Genomic DNA, 27,578 nt, shown 5'->3' with positions numbered 1-27,578 from the left:
ACCCACTAACCGGCTGTCTTAAAGAGCCCTCTCCCACCGAGATGATTTCAGGAGCTTTCCTAGGAGGAAGGTGTTCCATCATCCTTTTTTTGTAAAGGGCATTTTGCCCCTCATATTAACATTTTTCGCCCACTGGTCTGATGTGGGTTTGACCATATTTTGGAATTAAGCTATTGGCGTGTCCTCTCCTGTTTCTGCTCCCCCAACACGCTTGGTTGGTATTTGCCTGACTTAAAGAAACAAGTTTGGGGGTCCTTGAAATCTTTATTCCCCCTAGGGACTGAGAGCTAGTCTTTGAATCTAAGTGCTGGGCCTCTGTTTTGCTTTTCTTCATCCTCAGCTACCATGCAATACCAATGGCACATGGACATGAGCCCAAGTTACTTCTTTCCGTCCAGAACCTGACTTGGTTTGGTTGTAATTCACTTGTAAGTAGGCCGTCCACAGTGCCTTAACTCATCTGAAAGACAGCTATAATACTAAGCCTATGTATAGTAATAGTAATTTAAATGGCTACCACATATTAAGCATTTTCTACGTGCAAGGTACCATGTCTAACAAAGCTTATGTCATTTAAGCTTTATCAAATATTGTGCAGTGGAGACTGTTAGCCCATTTTACAGGTGGAGAAAACTGAGACCTTTAGAATTTCATGACTTGCACAAAGTCACAGAAGCAGGAGGAAGGATTAGAACTTGACTCTTTTTGGCCCCAGTGTATGAGTTCGTAACCATCCTATTATGTTACCTCTACACAGGTGATAAAGGACTGGCTTTGCCTGTAATGGGCCCCATGGCTTTAGGTTAATAATGGACAAATTCTAAAGTCTGTTAAAGCTAATTAAAGGGAAATTGCTTGCCACCAATCCAAGCATTTTCTTTGACCAGAGCCAGACTTATCTTTGATTTAATTACTTACATCCCTAGGGCAGCTTCTTATATTCACTTAAAAATCTAGTCTTATCAGAACATCTTATAACAATCCATTGCTTATTTATCTCCCCTTTGTGTCTCCTGGAGATTTCTTACAGTATGTCCTATCTTGGAGATCATCAAATGACTCAATTTCTCTAAAACGTATCAAGTCAAGTATTTGGATAATGTCTACGACAACTGGTGGTGGGAGTTTAGAGTCCATTTTATGGTGTTTCTAAAGGATGATGTTTGGACTGTGATTCAGAACTCTCTTTGTTGCTTAACTTACATACTCAGAATGCTTGAGGTGTCCTTACCTGAACAACATGGCTCTCTTCTGTGCCTCCTTTAAAAACGGTGCTCTGCTGGCATGAAGCCTGATGAGTCATCAGTGGGTGATGTTGGAGAACCACACTTTGAGGAGAGCAAGCTGCTTATAGGTTCCCCAAGGGCCTCCTGCTCCAAGGTTTGCAGTCACTGTGGAATCGCACAGAAGCCACAGAGTCCTTTTTCCTTAAACATGTCTAAAAAAGAGGGCACAAGGATCTGAAAGAGACTAAGAAACTCTTGGCAACATTCTAAGAGCTGATCTAAACACTAACTATCCAAAAAAGAAAAAAAAAATAAGTAGGACACTCAGTCAGTCATACAAATGTTTTAATATTCATCTAGATGTTTTCAACATTGGTATCAGGTGAACAAAGCCATAGTGTGTTCTTGGTCAGTGGCCCCAATGGGATGAAGTGACCTGGACGTGCTGAAGGTATTTCTTATTTTAGATGATGAAAAGACTATCTTAAGCTTGGTATTTAGTGATGGAAAAGACATTGGAAATTATCTAGTTTATCAGGTGAGTGCCTGTGAGGATATGACCTAGCCAGTCTTGGTCAAATTGCTAATTCCAAAAGCAGCAGTGAAACAAAGTTCTTCTGCTTCTGCTTGAATCTTCTTATAATTATGTCACTTTACAGATTTTCTTTCTGGAGGGGAAAGGAGGGTGGGTGGCTAGAATATTGCACCTTTGACACTGGTTACTCTGTGCTGCTTCCAAATATGGACATTGTAATGCCTGCATTGGTTGATTTTCAACACAGGTTGTTACTGCATCATCACCACCGTTAAATCCGTGGGGTGAATACACCATATGTGCAAAGCCCCTGACTAAGCCCAAGAGAGGATGTAAAGAGATTTGAGATACCAACTCACACTTTACTTTGTGGTTGTGCCATTGAAGATAATCATTTATGCAAATCTAGTATTTCAGAGAACATAAAGAAGCCTAAAGAAAATCAGGCCTGGAGTCAAATCAGTCTTCAGTGTGTTCAGCCTTCCCTGTAAACCAACTTTTTCATGAGGACATGTGTGTAAAGCAATTCTGAAAATATTGGAGAAATGCAGATAACTATGTTTTCTTAGTAGTTAAGGGAAATAAGTCCACCTGAATGATAGGAGGAGGTGGGTATTCAGTGGCTACACCTGCAAGTGTGGGTCATAGCAAGGTAGATTTCATAGGATAAACTCAGATTTTTGAAGTTATTGGCATAAAGTTACGATTGAAGTACTGTATGCGGTGCGAGGAATGTAGGAAAAGGCCAACAAATAAGAGTGTGCGAGCAAGCTCGTAAAAAGAAGACAAGACTAATTTTATTAATGTGGTCGTTTCTGCTTTTAAGAAAGTCCTAAAAGTCTTGTAGTTTAGAAACTTGATTCCCAAGGAAGCCCTCATATGCTAAAAACAAATGTGCATTTTCTCCTCTAATGAGAACAAAATTAATTAAGTATTTGTTACTATTTCAAAATTCCAGCTTTTGCTTTATGCCATTCATTTGGGAAAAAAATAGTGAAAGCATTTAAGACCTGCCCCCTGCCAGGCTGAGAATTAGAGTTCTTGGTGCCTTGGTGAGTCCCCAGGACCACTGGTCTTCAGATTGTCTCTTCTTTGAGAAGAACACCTCCACCCACTGATTCTCCCACCAGCAATACTGCCGCCACCACGCACCAGCACAAAGCACAGATTGCTGCCCAGCTCCTTGGAGAGGGGCCAGTGCATTTGTCAGGAATTGAAAAGTTTTGGAGCCAGTTTGAGGACTTTCTGGTACACAAAGCGTTGGCTGGAAATGTGGTAAGTATTAAATGGGATGTTAATTTTCATGAATATTTTCCCCATGGTTGTAGCTTGTGGTCATTGAGCAATTTAGCAATCACCATGTGGTCTGTTGGACACACAGCCTGGGTGAAGTTCAAGAAATTAGCAGCCAGTCAGTGGGGAGAGGGCCAGAGCTCAAATTCATGTGTATTTTCACATTCTTGCTTTTTTTTCCCCTTCCTACCCCACCTCAGGGGATGGCAGTTTCTTTATTAAATCTTTAGGTGCGACCATATGCCTGAGATCTATGTGTACCTCCCATATTGATGTTCTCTCCCATTTCCAGGCATTTCCCATACCCTGTGTTTGTCAGACTTGTATTCTGGCTCTAAAATCTATGAGTTAATGATTCTTGGCAGTTCATTCTTTGCCTCCTCATGTCGGATATATCACATCATTCATTCCAAGGATGCTTTATGTACAGGTGCAAGACATTCCCAATTTCATTCTTTTCTGCGAAATGAGGGGGGTTTGTTGGAGTTCTGGGAGTCCCAGGCCCTAAGAGAAGGTGTTTGATTCAAGGACTATGGGAAATCGGGGTCCATTATTTGATAGAAATGCCACCTTCCTTTATATGGTACCCTTCTTACATCATATGACCTTAATTAGTTCTTACAGCACCTTGTGAGGTGTCTAAGGCTGGAACTCTCTCACAGTCCCTTCTTTACAGACTCCTACAGTCCCTAGAGGTGAAACTGGGCTGTCCAGGATACCACGGCTAGGACTGGAAGACAGGTCTCCTGTCGCCAACTGCATTCTTCTTCCTTCTGGTAGGCTCTTCCCTCATCTTGATGCCCAAGTTGTGTCGTGAGGAATTTGTTATTAATAACGAAAATAACAGTATCTTATCTTTCTAAATTTGTATAAATGAGGGCAAGTCGGATTTCCATTCTGGAAATATACTTTTCACTTATATTCCAATATACCTTTCTTGAATAGAGGAGAAGGGGTAGCAATATCACACGTGTACTAGGAGTTGTGATGACACGTGAGCCTTCAGCGTATCTCATGGGTGCAACCAGGGAAATGGGTGTAGCAGGCAAATGGTGTGGGAGGCTTTATTGATGAGAATTTGAGAACCCTCTACTGTATTACCTACTGCTGTCTACTGTATTACGAGGAGCTGTTCAACAGAGTCACTTTAATAGTCCTCATCTAAATGCCACCCAGGATAGAACCAAGAAATCAGACTTTTCTATGTTTTCCATTTCTGGTTCAAGGAAAGGAAGCTCTGATATCTGATAGTACCTTCTAAGAATTAACTACTCAATCAACCTGAAACAAATCTCTAAAAGTTCACTAATAAAAATTATGTTATTTGTTTTTCTGACATAGGGATTATTTCACATATAATTAGTAACATACAGTAAAGTACATTATATGTCTATATATTTTTATAAATACATTGTGCATTATGTATTCATTCTCAAGTATACACATTTATATGTATAAAATATATAAGCCACACTTTTTAAAATTCAATATTACCAGAAATAAATTCTTCCACATATATGAAGTTTTGGCTTCCAAACACTTACGTTTTTAGTATTTTAAATGTTTCGATGGAATTTCCTATGAAATGTGTTACATACTTCCCTTTCAGGTTGTAAAGAGAAAGCTGAAACTCTTGTAGTTGTTTTCAGATGGCTGGGGTCAATATTATCAACAGAATTTATTTGTTCTGTTCTCTTACAAAGATACCCTCAGGTATGGTGGCCCTGGAGATTATTTGAAACATTCTGTCTGTAATTTTTTTGTGTCTGTTTTCTTATCAGGATAACTACTCTAGTTTTTAGAAGTTTTGGCCTCACGTTCTCCAGCATCTTGTAATTTCCTTCTTATCTACCTTGAGCTATGACATGCAATATAAATATTATGTCTAAAATAAGAGTTGATGGGCTCTGAGTGATTAAAGTTTATATTCAGTTTTAGGGCTTTGTTGTGTAGAATCATGACCCTGAATTCCTGATTGCAGGGGCCCTCTTCTTTGCTTTCTCTTTAGTATCCAGGCGGGATATAAAAAAGTGGAGGTTGCCTAATAGGTGAAGTGTTACTCTTCAGTAACACTGAAGAGGTGCATATGAATGCTTTAAATCTCACCGGGACTGGCAGTGTTCAGTTTGGGCTGACCAAAGGATAAGCGTGGAGCGCTTCCGGCTGTGCATGAGAGGAGTGTTTTTATTTGTGTTTTGTCAAGGATGAACGGTGAGCGCACCACAAAAGGACAGTGCCTCTTTAACAGAGACTCTGGCTTCTGTTCCTGCGAGCTTCGCGGCGTCGCTCCGTAAAGCAGCATGAAAGAGTTGATTTTCATTTTATGTTGTACTTGTGAGGCATTAGCATGATGTTCTAACACTTGTAAATGAATACAGCTCTTGCCTAATCTGTCATTTTAATGCCTTATAGATTTTCCTTCACCGGATGTTGTACCAGATTCTCCATAATAATAATCAACTGCTTTGTTGTCCTCTTGCAGAAATTAAATTTCTGCAGTGGGTGCGCAACTAATAAAAGACGTTGCTTGAGGAAACAAGAAATAAATATGATGAATCATAAAAGTTGGGTGTGGGGAATGTGGAGGGGAAGCTGCTCGGGGACGAAAGGCAATTACAGAACCAGCGGTGAATGTGTCTGATTCTCGTGTCGTCAACAGCTTAACAAACCTCACAAAGTCTTTAGCCACAGCACTTATGTCTTTCAACGTTAACCTCATGGACTGGGTGTTTTCCACAATTTCATTTGGAAGCATTAGAATAAAAGGCGAGGTAGCAAAATAACTCTTCTTTTTACTTTGCACCCTAGATAAGTCTGCTCAGGGTTGCCATTTAGCCACTCACACATACCTTTTACCTTTTCCCCTGTCACCAGCTTTCTAGAAGAGCAACATTAAAGGCAGCTGTGTGGGACTCGGAGTATTGGCAAAGGCTGTAAAGTGGAAAATAAACAGCGTGTCTATCACCAGGCTACAAGAACACAGCACTCATAGCAGTGAAATGACAGTCGGTGGCAAGCAACTAATTGGTCACCAGCTTCGGAGGAAATATATTCTTCCAGACCTCTGTCATCTCCTGTGTTCTTTAGTGAAAAAACCACCAGGTTGAAGTGTTGGCTCGAACCCCCAGAAGAAAGAAAATGAAGAGTTAAGGCAGCCAGGCTGGGCAGGCGCTTTGGAGACAGAGTAATTGGAGGCATCCACTGCTAGAAAAATAGTTGGACCCCTGCAAAATAATTAATTCACCCCCTCGCGCACAGGTATTGTGTGGGTCCAGCACCAGAGATAACGATGAATGTCGTTTTTCACACGGCTTCTGCCTGAGAATCCAAGCTCGAGTGAATTCACAGTAGTGGCCGAATTTTCATTAGTCTTCCTTTTTTCCCCACATTTTGTCCCTCTAATTTTTAATTCCTCCTGGAAAGGTGATACGTTGATGAGCTACAGGAGAGCAATTGGGACCATGTGCATCTAAGGAGAGGAGAAGGGGGGTGTCTAAAACATAAACGTTTAACTAAGGCAGAGACGGCCAAATGTGAGGTAACAGACATTTATAGAGCTAGACCCAGAACTGTAGTGTAATATTAAATTAGAACATATTAAAATGAAGGACCTTGAAACATAATTGAATATCCTTGAGCATGTGAACCTCCACCCCAAACTGGACCCAAACTTTGTGTGGGGAAACAAAGGAATAAGAAAGAACTCCTCACCCAAATATGCACTTTGCTTATGTGCTTAAATGTATGTCCACGTAGGGTGTTCCCATTCAGTATGGCTTCGTTGAATGATGCCTTAGGGTGCACTGAGATTTTGAACCCCAAAAGCAAGATGCCATCATAGGAATACCTGGTTGATTATCTTAATCCACAGAAGAATGTAGTCCAAGCATTGTAAGATTGTTTACAATCGTGTATGTTAATAGCTTGACAGGTGTAAGCACTCTTAAAGTCCTATTAAGCCTTACATCAATGGATTTTAGAGGGTACACAAGCCCTCTGGAATCGTACCTCTTATTTTGCATGGATGTCTGTGCATTTTGAGGGTACTGGAGAAGATAGCATTTTCCTCAGATTCTCAAAGAGGTGCAAGACCAGAAAAAAAGCTGAAACCTAATTAATCATGTAATCTGAAGGGAAAAAAAGGAAGGAAAAGGGAAGAATGAAAAACAATAAATTTAAGGAAATCTAGTTTTTCATGAAAGTCAGTTCTAAGTTGGAAAGGATTGATGAAAAGCAGTTTTTAGGAAGTTTGCTTTCATAACTTGCTTTTAATCAGAGTAAGAATCATCTTAGAATATGAAATGGCATCCTTTGCATTCCTGTGACTTCGTTTCCATTTCTGTAACAAATACATAACCTAAAAGATGCCCTGACTTTGTCATTACTTTATATTACATAGTACTCTATGTGTACCATTTTTCTGATTTTTTGTTTGGACTCCTTTGCTTTTTCTGAAGCAATAACGTGTGGTCTTCCCAAAGATTTGCCTTGAATAATACTTGTGGTTACCATGAGAACACACCTCTTTGACTGCAGGAACATAACTGATCCAGGGCTCCAGGGCCTCAAATGCTACATTGGAAACCCATCCCGGTGTGAGTCTGTGCTTCCCACAGGCTGCTTCCAGCCTATGAGTCAGCCTGGCACTGTTAATGAGGCACGCTTTTTCCTAGGAGAGTCAGGATCCTCTGACGGGCAAATTTGGCTCAAGGACTGCATGATGGCCTTACCAGACTTGTTTAGAAATAGATGCGTGGCGGTTTCAGATTCTCTCAGTCTTCCTTTCCTTCCCTCTCTCGTTCACTTGGGGTCACTAGTATCATGGCTTGAAGGCTCTCCCTGCCTCTCCTGCCTCTCTCCCCATTTTCTTTCACAGACGTTTCCTCTAATAAATTTCTTACACATTGAATCCCATCTTGGCATCTGTTTCTTAGAGGATCTGGACTAATGTAATAATAAAACACATTTTTTTTTTCAAGATCCACTGTATGCCAAGTAATGTGCTCCCATGTTGTCTCATTTAATCCTCTCAAATCTGGAGACATAAGAATTGCATTTATTTTAAAGAGGAAAAGCAGTCACTCAGAGAGGTAAAATTACCCAGTGTTACACAGTCAGTACATTGCTGAGTTACCATATGAAGAAGATTCTGTTCTACTCCAGAGCCTGTGGTCTCCATTACTCAACTATAGCCCCTGTGAAGCAACTGCAATTCCCTCCAAATCATATTAATACCAGTCACTGTGTTTGATTTCTTCTCGAATATGGCCATGTTTGGAAAATGATGGGATTGGTATATAGTCATGCATTCTATTTAGCTTTGTATCAAGAGACTGTGACATGAAATCCCTGCTTTCACCATGGGAGGAGTTTGGAATTGACTGAGGGGCAGAGGATTTGGGTTACTCATCTGAACCTATCTACCACCCAAATGTGCCTCCATTACTGCTGTCTGTGCATCCATTCAGCTTCCCTAGTTAAACCCAGCTGCGGGGAATGGGAGAGCCCACTGGCGGAGTGGAAGCCTGCTTCTGTATTCCTCCCTCCCATGTGTGACTTTCCCCGTTGTCAGGGAAGTCATGGGGTCAGAGCTGGTGGTTTTGTTGTTGTTGTTTTAGAAAATGAGAAAAATAAATGTTCCTCTTTCAAGGTTTCTGTCTGATAGTGTTTGCTAGACAAAGTAGAATTTTCACAGCGCAAGCCCTTAGCTCAAGAGCTCCACTTAGTCAGCGGTTATTTTATGTGCTTTTTATCCAGCCTTTCTCACTTAAAAAAAGGAAAAAGAGAAATTTATCCACTCAAAGTGAGCTTTTTGCTAAACTTGTGTCTTTCCTTTGTTTGTCATGTTAATTACGTCCCAAATAACCCTCTTTCAGAGAATTCTGCAATCAAACTCTACAGCCCCATCAGATGTACATTGGCTTTTAAAGTGGACCGGTTTTTCATGTAATAATGACTTTAGTATTATATTTATCTCTAAATAAGTGCAGATTCTGCTCCTTAGTGTACCTGCTCCTTCCTATACCTTGTGACCCACTATAGCAAGATAGTTAATCTCTCATTCCTAGTTCCTTACCTTTAAGATGGAGATAATAATAGTATCTTCTCTTGGTGGCTTATTGTATAGAGTGTACTATGTGCCAGACATTCAATCCATACTAGTGTTCGTTAAGTAAATAATCAGATCTTGCTCAGCAATTTTTGGTGGTACAGTTTCACAATTCTGTCATCAGCAGTCATATTCAGCAAACTATAGAAAGGAAGAGACTTTATCTCAGGGCTCCTTGGCTGGACAGTATCTGTGGGTTCAGACCCTGTGGGGAAGCAGTTTTCTCCAGGAATGGCAGATTCTATAGAACTGCAACTCATTGAACATAGTAGGTAAGCAGTGAATGTCACAGAAGTTTAATGGAATTAAGGGAAAGGGGGAATGTGGCATATAACAGGCTTGGCCCTCTAAGGTAAGAGCGAAAGCTGAAGCCTCCATCAGTAAGAGGTCATTCCTTCAACTTATTTAATAGAGGACTAATTATTCAAGGGTTACTCAGGTTCCCTTCAGTATTAATAGTGAGTATGGAGGTTCCATATTACAAAACACTTGAAAGTTAAACCAATGAATAAATCATTTAAATTATTTTGTTGCAGAAGTAGGGTGGTGATGACTATTTTATCACTGTGTAGAAAATTCCCTGCTCATCCAAAGTGAGATTATACTTACCTTTCAGCCTGGTCCACTTGTTCATAAACTCCAACAAACAAAGCAGTGCCAAACGACATACCAAGTTTCTCCAAAGAACTTTAAAGTGCTAAGATGACTAAAATGTTGGCAGAATAAATGTATTTGATGATAAGTCAACCATGTTATAGATGGGTTGGAAAAGTTAATTAGTTTAAGAAGGAGTAAGACAAAGAATCCTGCTTGACTTAAATAAAGAATTAAACTCATTTTGGAGAGAGAGGGCTGTATGTGATTCCTAATTGGTTGGTTTCATCTTGATCCTGGAAGAACCTAGAAGTCCACTGGAGTCCAGCATTATATTTATCTGTAATATGGAATCAGCTTAATTGAATCTTATAAAGCTTAATTGAGCACTCTTACACAAGAGGGAATTTGGTCATCATCCAAGGACTACCTAAGAATGAGAAATATTAATAGAAGGAAAATTTGTGCACTTCTTGGCCAAGATTCAGAATAGGTCTTGGAAAAGTCTATGACAGAAGCAAATCTGCTTTTTTCTTAGTCACTACTGCATTATAATTCTGCCTTGTAGTATAGTTATGTGTGCACCTATCGTATTCCATCCTACTAGATCAGCTTGTTATAGACCAACTCTATTCGTTAAATAAAACAGGTACTGAATCCCTGTTTTGTTGTGAGCCCCAGTAACACAAAGAAAAAGAGAAAAGACATAATTGCTGACCTCATGAAGACCACCACCTAGTGGTGTATGTGTGAAGAATTGAATTTGTATCTCCTAGTGCAGCAGTCTCCAAAGTGACATGTGTACATTGAGGGTTGGACAGAGCATATATTCGATAATATAAGAACATTAGATAATATTAGACCATCTATATTTCTAAATGAGAAACTATATTTTACTAATATGGAATATGTGGATTTACATGTACTACATATATATCATTATGCATAATTATATGCTAAAAATACTTTTGGGGTGGAGCTATGAACGTTGGAAGACAACTGTTACAGTACATATACTTTATACCCACTGGATGTCAGTAAACAATTGTTGAATGGAAACATTAAGAGCTCAAGTTAGTAAATTTTCATATTTTCCCAGGTGCACTAAAATCTACTTCCTGTCCTTTTGTCCACCTGTGTTTTCTCTTCTGCATGTCGCCTCAGTGACCAGATTGCCTCTATCGTAACCAAAAGTGGGGTCTGGCTGCTCACCACTCAAAAGCCTATAAAGAGGCAAGGTTGGTGGAAAGGGAAGTTTGCGTTATTTCGGATGCCGGCAATGGGGGGAGGGGGGGAAGAGGGTGGACTCCTGTCCAAAGGCCAACTCCCTGCCACTGACAGTCAGTGGGCAAGAGGTTTTATAGATGGAGGGAGGGGCTACATGTAGAAACAGCACAGTCAGCTCTGACAGTCATCTTGAAATCAGTAATGCAGTGGTCTGATTAGTGTCATCTTGATTATTTTCAGTACAGTTCCAGGGTCTTCAGTTCCAGGGTCAGTTTGTTCGCACTTCTTTGAGGCCAGCTCTCAGAATTGTGGCAACTTTTGTCATGGCTACAGTCTGGTCAGCATATAGTTAACTTCTTCCACCTGGTGGGGGGTTTCAGTATCTATAAGACAGCTCAAAGGATATGGCTCAAAATATTACCTATAGCCCTTGAAAAGAAACCAAAAAGGTCCTTGACTTTGCTTAATGACTAAACTATTGTTATTTTGTCTCCTTTGACTGTTTTCCTTTGTTTCTGCATTTTCTCACTTCTCTCATTAAACTTATGTTTTTTCATCAACTTATTGAGTATAACTAGAGATGACAAGAGAATGCACAATTCTGGTTAAGAAAAATGGGCCTATAATTCAGTGTGTTTAGTTGTTAAGAAATAAGAGAACAGTTAAATGATATAAACAACGAAGTGTGATCAGGCCCCCTTTTTATTATAATTTTATTCTGGTAAAGGCTTTTACTTTGTAGTAATATTTAACTTTAACTTAGTGCAACTTTGTTTGACTGCATTTTGTTGATGTATAGGATGTTTAAATTTATATTCTTGTTTTGAATCAATCTCTACTATTAATAGTATATTATTAAAACCTTATGTTACATATATTATCACAGTCCAGTTTCACTTTACCATAATCATTCCATTCATTTGTCTATGTATATAAACTTACTTTTGGCTAAAGTTTTTCCACAGACAAAAGGCAGGCTGATAACATGGGGGGCAAGGACCACAGGGTCCTGCTCCGTTCCACCATGCCCCAAACTCATCGCCCCTCCCCCTCATACTGCTGACCAACTCAGAGCTCCTAGTTCAACTGACTTGAATGGAACTGAATTGAATACTTCCCTTCAATGTGTTTCTGATAATGTTTTCATGAGGAAACACACAGCAAGCTTCACAGGAGCTTCACTTCACTTCCTGAGTGTGCGCATTTTTAACCCAGTGTTATCTGAGCCCCTCAAGTCGGTTGGTCTCCTTATCAGTAAGCACATGAGGCAAGCTCTATAGGTCACCCAAAGTAAGAAAATCTAGTCACGATTAGGTTTCTAAACTTTCTCCCCTCAAACTCTTGCTCGACTGATCACTGTTCCTTCCAGAAAGAAAGTTAGGATTTATTTTCAGGGGTTAGAGTAGGGTTTCTCAGCCTCACCGCTGCTGACATTTGGGACCAATAATTTTTTGTTGGGGTGGGGGCTGGCCAGTATGCCATAAACGTTCAGCATTATCTCTGTTCTCTACTCACTAGATGCCCATAGCAGTCCCTTTTCCTCCCCCATTTGTGACAACCATGACTGTCTCCAGACCTTGCCAAATGTCCCCTGGGGAGTAAAATTGCCCCCAGTTGAGAGCCACTGGGTAGGGTAGGGTAAAATAGTTTGAAGCATTAAAATAAAAAAAAATGTACACTGTGGTTCAGCAAACAATGGACTACCATGTAGTTGGGCTCAAAAGTGATGTGAAAATATGAAATGTGAATAATCAAAAATGATTTATTTGAGAGGTTAGTGTCAACTCCAATCCACTGCTAATCAAAGTAATTTCATGTTGTAACTAATAACTTAAATCTTACTCCTCTCCCACCTTGTTTGTCTGTGGGGGACAGAGATTTTGAGCAGTGAGATGGTAAATGGTAGGAAGGGTAACATGGTGGATGTACAGACAAAATAATAAATTGACAAGGGATGATTAATAGCGTATTTTCTGCATAATCCAAATGGATCAAGGCTATCAGGAAATTCTATCACTTATGACATCCATTGGGAGGTGTGCCCAGAAACAGCTAACAGAAGGTAGCATGGTATATAGGAGGAGATGATTCTTGAAATCTCAGTATTAAAAAGTGGCTCAAGGTCAGTTTCACAGCACAATAGCAGGGCACATGTTTTCTGAATGAGCTAACTAATTTTACTCTAAAGGCTTCCTCTAAATTCTAATTGGGGAGTCTTTAAATCCTCAAACATGAATATATTGGAGAAGGGATTCAATTATGTGTGAGTTGAAAATAGGAATAGATCTGCTTGACCAATCTATCTCTCCCTTCCTATGAGAACTAATGGAAAAACAACCCGCCTACTCCAATGGGCAAACTGTCCATTTTCTGGATTTATGTCAGATAGGGACTTATTAGGAATCCAAGATGTTGCAACTTGGGTCAAAACTGTCAATTACATGGAGAAATTATATACAAAATTAGGATTTTAGAGACTCAGATCTTTTGGCAGATAGCCAGGTTCTAAAGTCCTTTGAAATCAGAATATAGTCCAATGACCCTCTGGGGTAATCCTTTCCATTAAATTTGCAGTTCTTCAATGTTTGATACTGTCCAGGGAGCAAACAAATTAAGACTTTCTTTTGTAAAATGTTCTTTTTCTCCCTACCTGGCCTAAATTCTGATGCCAGATTCTCTGTGGGCTACACATGGAAAGGTGTATGTCTTGTGGCAAATGCCATCTATAATTCCTGCTCCTGAAAATTAAAAATGGCTACTGTTTATTGTTTCGTCACTATGTATTACACCTACAGATTGTTTAAATCAGAACAGTAGAGAAAAAGGTCTCATATATATGTAAGAGTGTGTGTAATAGAATGCATACGTGCAATAAGATGAAGGAAAGAGACGTTAGATATTGCATGTGTAAACTGATACAGATTTTAAGTTATATATGCATCATATTATTTTATCTTATGGCAACAGCGTTCATAGGCTTTCAAACCATTTGAATATTAAGTTTTGCATAATTGGGAAGCTGCCATCACCAGTCTGTAGCACAAAGTCAAAAGGCATTTTAGGAATTGCTTACAATGAATTGTGGGTCATTTGAAATAAATTTGTAGGAAGCCTATTAAATCTTTTTCTCTCTTTACTACAAAACACCCCAAAGATCATTTCTCTAATGCACTGGTCTGTCAAATCTGTATAAACAAGTAAAAACGTTAAAAAAAAAGTAAAGAATACTAATCAAGAGACACAAGACATACACTGCTTAATAAATCTTGCCTTCAATTTATTTGTCTAGTATTACAAAGCAGAGGAGATATCAATTAATATAGGCAAAGAGGACCCATAATTTATAATTAACTGGCAAGTGGTTTGTAACAAACAGCAGCACCGAGTCTAATAGCCGGTAGAAAAATAACTAGTGTCGATTTGTCCCTCGGCAAATTAATAGAGTGCTTATCAATGACAGGGTTACATAAAACTGCTAAATAAATAATCATCAGTGAGTTCGAGTGAAGCAGATCTTTAACAAGCTTAATCTGAACCTCTTGACATCTGTAGACTATGAAGAGATTATATGGTAAGAAAGGGAAGATACAGCGTGCGTATTATAAGCCTGCTCCGGAACTGTACCAGATCATGTTCTTATGTAATGAGAAATAAAAAACATTTTTATTGCAAAATTACACTGAAAAATGATTTTCATTATAATTAGAGTGAAAATTATAAAAGATATATCAAGGAAATGCTGAATTGGAATTCACCAGACGAGAATTTCACTACATCTCTTAACAATGAAAACACATAATTTTCATCACTTTTGATATATTTTTGCTCATTTGCTTCACTCTTATTACTCACCTTTGTACACGCCATGCGTTCCAACTCGTATGTCACCACAGCTACACCAGTGAGTTTACTTTTGGTTATTATGGTTCCACTATAGAAGAAAATTAATCAAGGTCCTGTATTTCAATGGACATTTCCATCCTGCCTTCCCAGCCACCCTGCAGCCATTTGTATGGAATTCTGAGGTTTTGTTATAGGATGTTTTATTACTCAAGGTTTCTACAGTGCACAATTTGCATTGCTGTGAATTAACAGACCTGTATAATACCTCCAGTCTTTTCTATAAGAGGTTTTAAAGTCACACTTATTTGTTGGTATGTTACCATCATCATACCAGCTGTGTTTTCTTAATTAATAAAATGAATATTTTAAAAATCACTGGGCTTTGGGAGAAATATGCTGAAGCAGTATGTCATTATGCCTCAGATATTTACTTTTCTTAAAAGACTCTTTTTAAAAGCAATTTTAGGTTCACAGCAAATTCGAAGGGAAGTTGTAGAGATTTCCCGTATACAACCATGTCTTTTTAAGATATATATAGTTAAAGACTCTCACAAAAATAGGGAGATGCTCCAAATCTTAAATAGAAACCTGGTTTCTAGTGGGATAAATATATATATTCTCAGAAGTGTTCCTGTGAGAGACAAAACATGAGAACCCCGGGCTGGGAAGTCACAGATTGCATCCTGTGTGGCAATTCTTTGCTTCTTAAGCTAGAACAGATCCTTGCCATCATTTCCACATTCTTTGGCCTGGGATTGCCACCTCTGTGGGGATTCACCCTTAGATTCCTAAGTCTTTGCTTCTCTTACGAATGACCAGTCAAGATTCAGCTATGGGTATATTGGGTCACTTATAATTTATGTATAAGATACGTCTTATTTTCTCATGTTAAACATCAGCTTGTACCAATGAAAGCTGCTGAATATTGAATGTGAGTATGTGTGCAAATGTCTTTAGTGAGCTTCTTAACTCACAGCAAGCTACTTGGAGACTTCAGATATTACATGACGATGCTCAGATCTTGGTCATCAGCATTACTGCTTTCCTGAACTTCAGATCCAATTTCCAGTAACCTTTTGGACATCTCACCCATAATATTCTATAAGATCTTTATATTCACATATTGAAAACTGAACTCAGAATGGTTAATGGCGTCATCGTTCTCCAAGTTTTTTCAAATTTAAACAACTAGGAGATGTCCTTAATCTCCTTCTCTCCCTCATGTCCTCTGTCCCCTCCAAACCCACCATATGAATCTATGTACTTTTTAAATTATGCATCTAAAAACACTCTTTAATGTGTTCCCTTCTGTCTATTTCTGTTACCATAACCTTTGTTTAGACCCTTATCATTGTCTTACCTGAGATTTTGTAATAGCTTCTGTGATAGGAATTGTACTGGCCCCCAAAGGGTGTTCGCGTCCTAGTCCCCAGACCCTGTGATTATGCTGCATTACATGGCAAAGGGACATTAAGGTCGCTAATCAGCTGACCCCAAAATGGGGAGATTATCTTGGATAACGGGTGTGAGTCCAATTTAACCACAGGGGTCTTTAAAAGTGGAAGAGGGAGGCATAAAAGGAGGCCAGAGTGATTTGATGTTAAAAGAACTCAACCTTCTGTTGCTGGCTTTGACAGCAGAGGAAGGGGTCACAAACCAAGGAAAGCAGGTGACCTTTAGAAACTAGAAAAGATGAGGAAATGGATTCACCCTAGAGCCTACAAAAGGCAGGCAATCCTGCCAATACCTTGATTTCTGCCCAGTGAGACCTGTGCCAGACTTGGAGCCCAAGAACTGAAAGATAATAAATTTGTGTTGTCTTAAGCCATTAAATTTTTGGTAATTTGTTATGACAGCAATAGGAAACTAATAGAGCTTCTTAGCAAGTTCTCCTGTCTTCAGCTTCCTTTTCTTCAATCTATTCTCCATACTTTAGCCAAAATTATCTTTAAAAATAAATATCTGGCTGTGACACTCTCTTGCATTAAATTCTTCAATGGTTTCCTATCTCAACCAGGATCAAATTTTACTGCTTTCTCATGGCACACAAAGCTCTTCATCATCTGGTCTCAATTTCCAGCTTTTACTCTTATGTTGTTTAACCCTTCCTCTTTTTTCCCCTTCCCCACATTCCACAAAAATATATTCCACATTCAACACACATTATCTTAATCACAGTTTCTGAAAAATACCAGTAACCTTTATGGCTGTTAAGTGCTTGTTTGTACTCATGGCTTTTGGTGGTATGCCTGTCCCTCACTTCCTTCCTGATGTATCCACCAAGCATAAAATTCTTCAGTACTCAGTTCAACGTTATGTCTTTCATGGCTATTTACACGATACAATCACTCCTATTTCTACTACTGCTCCTTGCTAGACCTGGTAAAGCATTGACTGAGTTCTCCATGTAGCACTCTACTGTTCTCTATGTTCTACAAGGATTAACTCCTTTATTCCTCACAGCATCCCTATGATAAAGAGATATTATCAACCCCAGTTTACAGCAGATGAAATTGATGCACAGGGCGGTTGGATCATATTCCCAAGTTACAAAGCTAGAAAGAGGTGGAGCTGAAACTCAGCCCCAGGCAGTCTGACTCCAGAATCTGTGCGCAAAGCACTACTTTATACCTTCTCTGTATCCAAACCATGTTCACTTTAGTGAATAAAGGGCATAGCTGCTTTTTTGACTTTGTGGAAAGGACAAAATTAGTTACTTAAAATGCTGTTTTACTGGAGATGTTGACAACGCGATACAATCATAGTCCCTAACTCTCTGATGTCTCATTAGCTTTGATGTATTTGGTTCATCAAACAAAATCTTTCCAGGCCAAAATTCCATTTACTGGAATTTTTTAAAAAATTGCATCTATGTTCATGAAGGATATTGATCTGTAGTTTTCTTGTAATGTCTGCTTTTGGTTTTGCTATTGGGGTAATGCTGGCTTCACAAAATGAGACGGGAATTATTTCCTTCTCTTCAATTTTGTGAAAGAGTTTGTGTAAACTTGGTATTATTTTCTTGTATGTTTGGAAGAATTCAACAGTGAAGCCATCTTGTCGTGGAGTTTTCTTTGTGGGAGAGTTTAAACTTCAAAATTAAAAATATATATATAATAGGATTATTGAGATTCTCTTTTGCTTCTTGAGTGAGCTCTGATAGTTTGTTTCTTCAAGGAATTTTTTCATTTTGTCTGAGTTGTTGAATTTATTGATATAAATTTGATATAATACTCCCTTATCCTTTCAATAGACTAAAAATCTTAGTCATGTCACCTCTTCCTTTTCTAAAATTGGGAATTTGTGTCTTCTGTCTCTCTCTTTTTTACTAACTACTCTAGCTAGAAGTTTACCAGTTTTATTGACTTTTTTTCTAAGAACCTACTTTTGGTTTCACTGATTTTCTCTCTTGTTTTCCTATTCACCATTTCATTGATTTCTGCTCTGGTGTTTATTATTTCCTTTCTTCTGCTTACTTTGTTTAATTTACTCTATTTTTTGTGTGTGTTTGTATATTTTTGTGTGTGTGGTGGAAACTGAGTTTATTGAAACTCAGTTTTTCAATAAAATAATAATTTTTATCAAAATTCACTAATCCTTTCTTCTGCAATGACTAGTAGTATGCTGTTGATCCCATCCAGGTAAGATTTTATCTCTAGGAGTTTTTGGTCTTCTTATCCTCCATGTCTCTTCTTAACTCTTTGAACACTTAAAATACAGTTATAATAACTGTTTTAATGTCCTTGTCTTCTCATACTAACTCCTGTGTCAAGTTTGGGTTTAATTTATTGATTTCACTAATTTAGATTCTTTGCATATCTGGTAAAATTTTACCCTGTTGGGTCCTGGTTATTTTTGTACTTCCATACATATTTTTGTCTTTCGTTTTGAAACACCGCTAAGTTACCTGGAAAGTTGAATTTTGAAGAGTCCAGAGGAGTTATTTAACCTAGGGCTAGTTATTTCCCACTAGTGAGGCAAGAAACTTCTGTGCACTCTTCACAGTATTCTGTGAATTGTGAGGTTTTCAGTGTTGCTGGTGGGAATAGGCACTCTCTCAACCCTGTATGGGCACCAGGCAGTGTTTTCTCTAATCTTTGGGTCACTTCTTTCCCCAGCCTCAGGTAGTTTCATTCCAGGCCTGTGCTGATAAGTACTTGCTAAATTCTCAAGGGCTGCCCCTACAGATCTCCAGGGTTCCTTCCCTGTGCAGCCCTCTCTTCTTCAGTACCCTGTCCTGCGAGTTCTAGCTGCCTGTGTCTCCCCACGCTCAGCTCTGTCTACTCAACTGCGGATCCAGCTAGGCTCCACCTGGGTCCCCCTCCCCGTACTACAGCCTGAGAACGCTCTCAAAGCCTATGGTCGTAGCACTTGTAGGACTCACCTCATTCGTTCCCATCCCTGAGGGGTCACTGTCTAGTCCCTGATACCTAGTGTCTTGAAAACCATTATTATTGTCTGGCGTTTTTAGTTTTCTCAGGCAGAGATTAAATGTGGTCATTTTTACTCCATCTTGGTCAGAAGTAATGTCAGGTTAACATTCTTGTTGCTCACTTAGGGGCTTCGTGTTGGGGACAAAGATTCAGGACCCCCAAACTGAATGTTCTGTTTTGAACTATGAAAGCTAGTGGGCCAGAAGATTTCTCAACCTCAGGGACCTATGTGCACTAGCTAGGAATAAGAACTTGGTGATTTCTGGCAGAAATGGGGTGTGCAAAGAAAGCTTCTAGAGAGGCTGTCCCTGATAATACTAACCTGCCCCGTGATCCCAGCTACATTCTGTGGCACTTAGGGCTAAAGCTGTATATAGAGCACACCATATACTCTGCTGCTATAATAAAAAGTCATGCCATAAAAATAGGACCTATGGTTTCCTTAACAGATCCATGGCTTTGATCTGAAAGATAAACAATTCAGTCTGAGGCTCCAAAAATCATGTATGAAGTTTTGAGGACTTGGTGAGAAGTTTTACTGCTTACGTGCAATACTTATTTTTGTCAGTTTTTACCAACTGCAGCTCCAAAATTTGTTCCTGGGCTTGACATTTCGCAGGATCATTTGCCTTTTAAATGTGTTGCTCACTTTTGTATGACTGATCTTGCAGAGTCTAGGACCAAACATTTTCAATAAAAGTTTCAGCCTTTATAAAAGACAGTATTAAGTCCTCACACTGTGTTTTGAAAGGCTTTAGGTTGTGAACATTGAAATGGATGTCAAGTTTGGAAAAGGAAAAAAAAAAAAAGCACTTTTTTTTTCTTTTTAGCTCAAAATTAATGTTTTCACTTCAGGGCTAGCAGAGCCATGCCTCCACACATTTCCGAACATGCTGCTTTTCCAGGCTTATGTAACTCAACACTTGCCACACTTGACTGTCCAGAGGAAGATCAGAACCACCCCAGAAATCCACAAAGACTTTTCCTGGATTGCTTCCCTGTATGCCTTATGATAATTTCAGGCTTCCTTACATGTCTGTTGCTGGCAATTTCCAGGGAGCACTTCACTTCATGCTTCTTAAACTAGTCCTCTTAGAATAAGGTATCTTTGTTTTTCTCTCCTCCACCCCTGTTTCCCCTGGTTATGTTTCCTGCCACTGCTTAAAGGCTGACTAATCGCTGGTGCCTGTAAGATGACAGTTCTCATGCCCGTTGATAGAGGCATCCATCTTCCCCATGTCTGATGTCTAAGGTACCACTAGATACGTGAAGAGCACCAGGGCAGGACATCTTCACCTCTAGAAGAAATACCCCCACGACAGCTGACCAGGTCCCTGTGCCGAGATTTCCCCATGCCCTTTGCTGAGGGAAGCATAATCCAGGATGAGGATGTTGTTCCCACCGCTGCTGGCGTCGTAAACCCTGAATAACTCAATGAGATTTTGCGAAGCCCATTCTGTTTTTGCCTACCCTCCTGTTGCAGTCATTCCACCCCAGGTTTCAAAGGAAGTTAACACATGAGCTGATACATGGAGGACAAATAGAGGAAAGTGGGTTTATTCACAGAACTACAGAAAGGCCCATGTGAGTGGAGCCCATATGGGATAAAGTAGCCACCTGATCCTGGGACCCAGTTGTTCTCATTGGCAGAAAAGCCCCCACTTAGATGGAGTTCACCGCTCCAAAGCAACTGTCTCTGCTTTCCCAGGAGGACCTGCTTCTTCTGGTAATTACACTGGAAAGAAACCTGTACCTCCATCCTTAAACAGACCTAAATGGACCCGACTTCTCAGTTGAACAAACTTCTGGTTCAAATAGAACTCCTGCTACTCTTCAAACAAATATCTTTATTAGGAGTCATCTTGGAAATGATTAAATTCCCAATGACAGTGAATTGGGGCAGCCTACGAAGAGGAGGACCATCTGGACAGGTCCTTAGAGCTGTCAGCTTTCCCGGGGGCTGGGGTGCCATGGGTGGCATGGGGGTGTTCTCTCAGTACCTCGGGGTTTGCCAAATCTAGAAAGGGATCGTGGTAGTTTTACAGGCTTACATGGTTTCCTAGAATGACTCCTGGATAAGAATAACATTGAAAGGAAGGTTGGTTGTTAGGTAATCCCTTAGCATCGCATAGGGTCTGATGCCTTCACTCTGGCCAGTGGGAGGATGGGCTTACACTGGGCCACATGTAGTCAGGGTGGGATAAGGCTGTAGGAAGAGCTAATGAGGGAGGGATGGCAAGTTTCATCATAGAGAAATTAGGGAACCATTTAACGGAGTGGGAGATAGATGTTGCATGGCAAAAGCCATAGATACGTACTTACTGGGCAATCAAAACTACCAGCAGTGAACACACGTCCTGTGCAAGGTACAGCGCTTGACACAGGAGCGAACAGAGAGTAACTGACAATAACAATGATAACTAGCTTTTACTGAGCCTTCTCTATGCACAAGGCACTATGCCACATGCAATTGCCTACTTCATTCTCAGAACAGCTTGATGAGGTGCATCCTCTTATTCCCAATTGCAGATGACAAAACTGAGCTTGGGGCATTTACTCAGTTCACACGGCAGTAGAGCTAGTGGATTCCTTTCCCTTAACAGTTACAATATGTAACACCACCCGCCCTTTAGGAGCTTACAATCTAGCTGTGCAGAAAATGTCTGTATTTTTAAAAATCATGATTGATACAAGGCAAAAAATAGTAACTGTTGTGGGCAGTCTGTATAAAGTGTACAGACCACATGTACTGTGGTATTGCCAAAGAAGGAAAGTCCCTTTACTGTTGTGATGACCAAAATGTTTCACTGAGAAGGTGTGATTTGGGTTTGCCTTGAAGAAGAAAACTAGGACACGAGGAGGCAGAGATGAAGTGGGGAGAAAATAATTTAGATAAAGAGAAGAAAATTAAAGCAAAAGAGTGAGGAAAGTCTGAGTTCTGATTCTTTTACAAGTAAATGGACAGGTGTTTACCCAAAAAGAGAATTGGTTGTGTGAGTAACAAGCAAATTAGCATGGATTCAGGGTGTGTGTGTGTGTGTGTGTGTGTGCGTGCGTGTGCGCACGCACGTGATGTGTGTGAAGTGTAGGTGTATGTGTAGGTGTTTCAAATATTTTATCAAAGCTGGGAATGATGCACCAATGAAGTAGCTCCAAAGCCTTAATTGGACGCATATTTACTTGGGATTACATAGAGGGCTTTCACATTTTTTGTGAAAAACATTTCCTCGAATGACAGCAAAAAAAGGGAAAGCTCACGACATTGAACGTGCTTTCTGATCTTCCTCATAAGCTTTTATGTAATTGCTAGAATCTCCTGAATTGGGATCAGGCCCTAGCAGCTGTTGGCAGAACTTGTCACTGACCATCTTTGTTGGCAGCAACATGACGCTGCCCTGAGGGGGCACTGTCAACCTTCTCAACGGTTTTCATCTTGTGCTCCCTCAGCCTTTAGATGGAGCCTTTTTTAGTGCATTTTTAAAGTAGCATTTGTTTATATCTGGTTTGCTGACTGGATGAGTTAGTGTCTTTGGGATTCCAATACAATGGATAAAACCGAAGTGATTAGGGAAAAGAGAACCGTTAAGTATTTACAAGAATACTGATGCTTTTGTTCAAACAGTAGTTTTCATTTGAATTAATTCTTGTTCTAGTTTTCTCCTACTACCATCTATATGCCTTTTGCATGAATGGCACACTTTTGAGTAATTAAATTGCATTCACAGGTATCGTGCGATTCAGGTGGTTGCCCTTTATCGATGTGTTGCTATTTAAGTAAAGCTGCTCATTGTCTTGGGCTACTGTATTATGCTCTCAGGACGCAAAGTTCCTCCACATTCTAGAAAACACTTCGTTTTTCTTTTGCGTTGGCTTAGTGCTGCACATTATAGTTTCTCTCTCTCTTCCCTCCCTGTGTCATGAAATGATATCCAAATCTTAAAAAATAAATATAAAATTTAAAAAATAATATAAATAAATGTCAGTGTCATCCTGAATCCTTCCTTGATGTGACACCTGGGCCACCTTTATAGGCAACTATTGTAATTAGCAAAAGAGATTCATTCTACTTGTGGTTTGTTGCAATTTTGCTTTTCGCTACAGGATCAGAAGATATTTGTGAATAAGCTTTAAAATACAGTTCATTACAGTATATCAGCCTTGAATTTTGGAGTTTTGGCAATTGCGTTTTCCATAGTAAACAGTATCAACATTCACTTGCTTCATCACCACCACCTGAACCACAAAACGACACTGAGATATTGCTTCTCAGCTCTGCGCATTACTTGAAAGATGTTCTGTCAATAGTTCCTTGAGTTTTCTCACCCCGGTAGGTCATTTCCTAATATTATCATTGTCTTCTCATTCACAAGAAGTAAGAAGAGAGGACTTCGGGCACCCAGGTGTGGTACCCCACACAACCTGTCAGGGCAGGAGCCTTCCAAGCTGTTGGCAGTATGCTGTGGAGAGTCAGCCACACGCTCTGAGTTTTAAAAGAATTCTAAAGATCTTTTTTGAGAGCATGTGTCTTAGTCGCTTCAGACTGCTATAACAAATCGCCATAGACTGGGTGGCTTCTAAACAAAAGAAATTTATTTCTCACAGTTCTAGAGGCTAGAAATCAGAGATCAGGGGCCAGCACAGTTGGGTTCTGGTGAGGATCGTTTTCTGAGTTACAAACTTCTGTCTTCTCATCGTATCTTCGCAGGGTGGAAAGAGAGCCAAGGAGTTCTTTCAGGTCTCTTTCATTAGGGCACCAGTGCCATTCACGAAGGCTCCATCCCCATGACCTGATCACCTCCCCAAAGCCCCACCTCTTAATATCATCACATTTATCAATATTTAGTCCATAACAGCATACAAAGTGAAAAGGAGCATGTTCTTTAAAAGAGAGAGAGAGAGGAAAAAAAAAAAAAAGGACTGTGAGAATTCTGAGCTGGAAAAAGTTGGCAGCTGGGCCAAACCTAGTATGTCTGGACTGAAAGGGACCTTCGTGATCATCAAGAAGCTGGTGTGAATCAAATGCTGGCATTTTCTCTTTCCTTCCTTCTGCCCACTCACTGCCAGAACTCCAAATCAGAGCTCAAACCTAAAGAAAAAGTAAAAGATCTCACTGTGCATTGGATTTATAACAGTATGTTTCTATCCAAACCCCTTTCTGTCCTCTGGGTTGACAATTCACATCAGACAAATCTCACGGCGAGAGAAGCGGCACCCCCATTAAGGAGTTCTGGAAATGGCTGGCCTTTACAGAGCTAACAAGGCACATGGTCCTTTGTGTTAGCCTTTGCCACACCTGTGCCAACCGTTGTGCTGATTCAGACCTGGCACTTTCCAGCTCTTCAGTTAGAAGGCTGAGCTTGCCTTCTAACTCTGCTGACCTACAAGAGGTTACATAAATTGTGCCTCCCTGGTGTTATCTTGTGGTTCTTTTTATACCCCCCATTCTAATCTCTTTCCCCATGGCACAGAGAGTTCCTGTAAACCCAGCAGTAAAACCCAACCCCAGAAACTGGCAAAGCTGCATAGTAGGCTCCTCTTATTCACATCTGTGCCCCTCTGAATGCTGATGTGTTCTGGAAATGAGGGAGCTTTAAATACCCTTGTTGACGTGGGTCTAAGATCTCTCTGTCTGAGGTACTATCAGGGAATTCACAGGGCATTCATCAAAATCAAGCTGATGTAAGCATGCATACTCACAAGAAAGAGCCCTTTTATGCTGCAAACTGCTGAAGGCTGGAAAAGGGGCTAATTTATTTAAATTATCCCTCTAAGTGTCAAGCCCCATGCTTTCTGGAAGGGTCTGACAACTGTGGGTTAAAGGAAGTTTTCTCAAATTTATAAATAAATTAGTAATGATAGAAAGTTAACCTGGGAAATCAGAGTAACAGAAGAGTAATCGCCATCGATGTTGATGCCGTTGTAGGAAAATACAGTTTCTGCTATTAAGCTTTGAAATGTCAGCAAATGGCAATTTGGTAGATCATTTGCTAATAATGATTAAATTTCTCATTAAAGTGTTTCCTTCATTATTCAGGTAGAAATGTGTAATTCAATGATTGTTACATCAATTACACTTAAAAAGCTCATTAAAATACTGAAATATTATCTCTTGTAGTCAGAGTACTTTGAGAGTACTGTACTAATTATAAAAGAAATAAACTCTTGTAATAGCACCATTTGAACTGATGCCTTATAAATTCTTAACGTAAAGCTAACATGTAGAGTTTAAATCAAACATATAGCTCCAATAAAACAAAACCTTTTTAATCTTGTTTTACCTTCAAAAGGACTCTGATTATTGTAATTAAATAATGCATGATATGATAAAGATTTAGGGTGTGTGATTATTTCATTGGCAATTGAATATTGGTGCTTTTTATTTATGCAAGCAATGTATCACAGGCAATATGCATCAAGCATTAAAATATTGATACAATTACACCTAGCCTGCCGAACCAATAAAAAAAAAATGTGTGACATGACTCTGCTGATGATACGAGGACAGTTTGAAATCCTTTTTAAATTTTAATACTCTGATGTGCTGGGTTATGCTAATTCTGCTAAGAAATAATTCCTCCAAGATTCACTGTTGTGCTTTTTATTCCTGCGAGTGAGCAAATCCAGCTTTGCTCAGCATGGCTAACAAGTAGAGTTTGCTTCTGTACACATCTGACCGTACTTTTTTTGAGAAAGATAAAAAGAATAAGGTTCGGGGTTAGTTTGTTTTTAAGGGTACTCATTCATATTATAATGACATTTCTCTAATTTTCTCATTGACTAAGTTTCACAGTTCCTCTTAAAACATCCAGATGCTTTTTATTCTTAAGTCCTTTCTCCACTGAGCAAAGGGTTAGGGAAGTTTTCCTTGTAGCTGTTTTATTATTAAAGCCTTGGCAAGTGGTTCCATGGGGCTCTGAGCCTGTCCCAGAAGTCCTCCATGGAAGAAATAGATGACAGAATTTTTCTGCCATACGCACACCTGGGGTTCATTGTTACATAGCTGACCCATTTTCTCACCTGTACAAATGGACCCAAAATGCCTTTGTTGTTCTGTGTACACAGGAGTAACTTAATACATAATTGTTGAGTTTAAAACACAGCAACAGAAACAGACTTTCTGTTAATTTGGCTGCTGAAATGTTTGTATGATTCTGGGGACCTTCCTCTTTGCTTTTAAAATATTTTTAGACCCCTGCCCTGGCTAGAGGGGAAGAGGTTTTCTGTTATCCCACTTGGCAGCAGGGTAAATATGGAAGAATGCAGAGACTCATAATACAAGAGCCATGCAAAGAACCAAAAAAAAATAAAATAAAATCACTTAATTCAACTTGTGTATCTCACAGTGGAGGCATCTGAAGCTGGAGAGTGGTAAAGGGGTTTCACAGCCTTTTTTTTTCTCTTGACCCATCCCAGATCAGAGTAGGCTCTGATGGGATTCCATCATACCATTGTTGACCAGACCTTCTCCTCAGTGATGCTTCTCTGGGAGACACAATAAACAAACATCCTGGTCCCTAAGCAAAAGCTGCCAGATATCTTTGCTTTCCAAAGAGGTGCCAGGTAGAATATGGAGCTCTGAAAGAAATGGGAATGGTTGAGCCTGTAAACAGAATGTATACACTGTAGCAGTTTAATTGCATTTTAAGACCCCAGAGTTGTACTCTAGAGCCAGTAACCATCTTCACCTTTCCTTCCAGTGGCTGTGGTTCCCCTTTTAGCAATGTCAAGTGTATTTCCTCCCTCTTTTCCTATATGAATAAGTAGCAATGGCTGGTGATGATACAGCACAGTAGATCATCATGAATGTCTACAGGATGTCATATTTATGCTCTTCTGTTTAGCTTAAATCTTACTCAGGTTCTAATAGCAAACAGTCCAGTTACAATGGGCTGGCAGTGCAAAGCATCTGCTCAATTCAGATAAATAAGACCAATGTGTTCAAAGGGCAAAGTTTCAGTACAAGTGGCCTGCCATTTCATTTGGAGATGCAATTCTCATGCGGCATAAATCACAAAGGGGAAAGGGATCATTTTGCTAATTGATTAATTATCTTGTAAATGAATTACAAACGTGTGGCGTGCTAGCTAGGTGTGTGCAGAAGACCTCAGCTGCTTTCTTTTCTCCTTTGAGTTTATAAGTACAAGTGATGGTGAGGTTCTGGACTCACAGGACTGGCTGGTGTCTCTTACACCAGGCTGGAGGCTGCACGCCGTGATGTGCTTGCCATGTTTTAGTACTTGAAACCCATCCGTTGTTGGATGCAGGCACATGTATGTGCATAAGCATAGAGAAGGAAAAGAAAATCGGATTTCAAGTCA

The sequence above is a fragment of the Neophocaena asiaeorientalis genome, unplaced genomic scaffold, assembly GCF_003031525.2.
Source record: "Neophocaena asiaeorientalis asiaeorientalis breed wild unplaced genomic scaffold, Neophocaena_asiaeorientalis_V1.1 scaffold100, whole genome shotgun sequence".
Classification (NCBI taxonomy): Eukaryota; Metazoa; Chordata; class Mammalia; order Artiodactyla; family Phocoenidae; genus Neophocaena; species Neophocaena asiaeorientalis.
The sequence above is the reverse complement of the archived record's forward strand: the minus strand, read 5'-3'. Positions refer to the sequence as shown.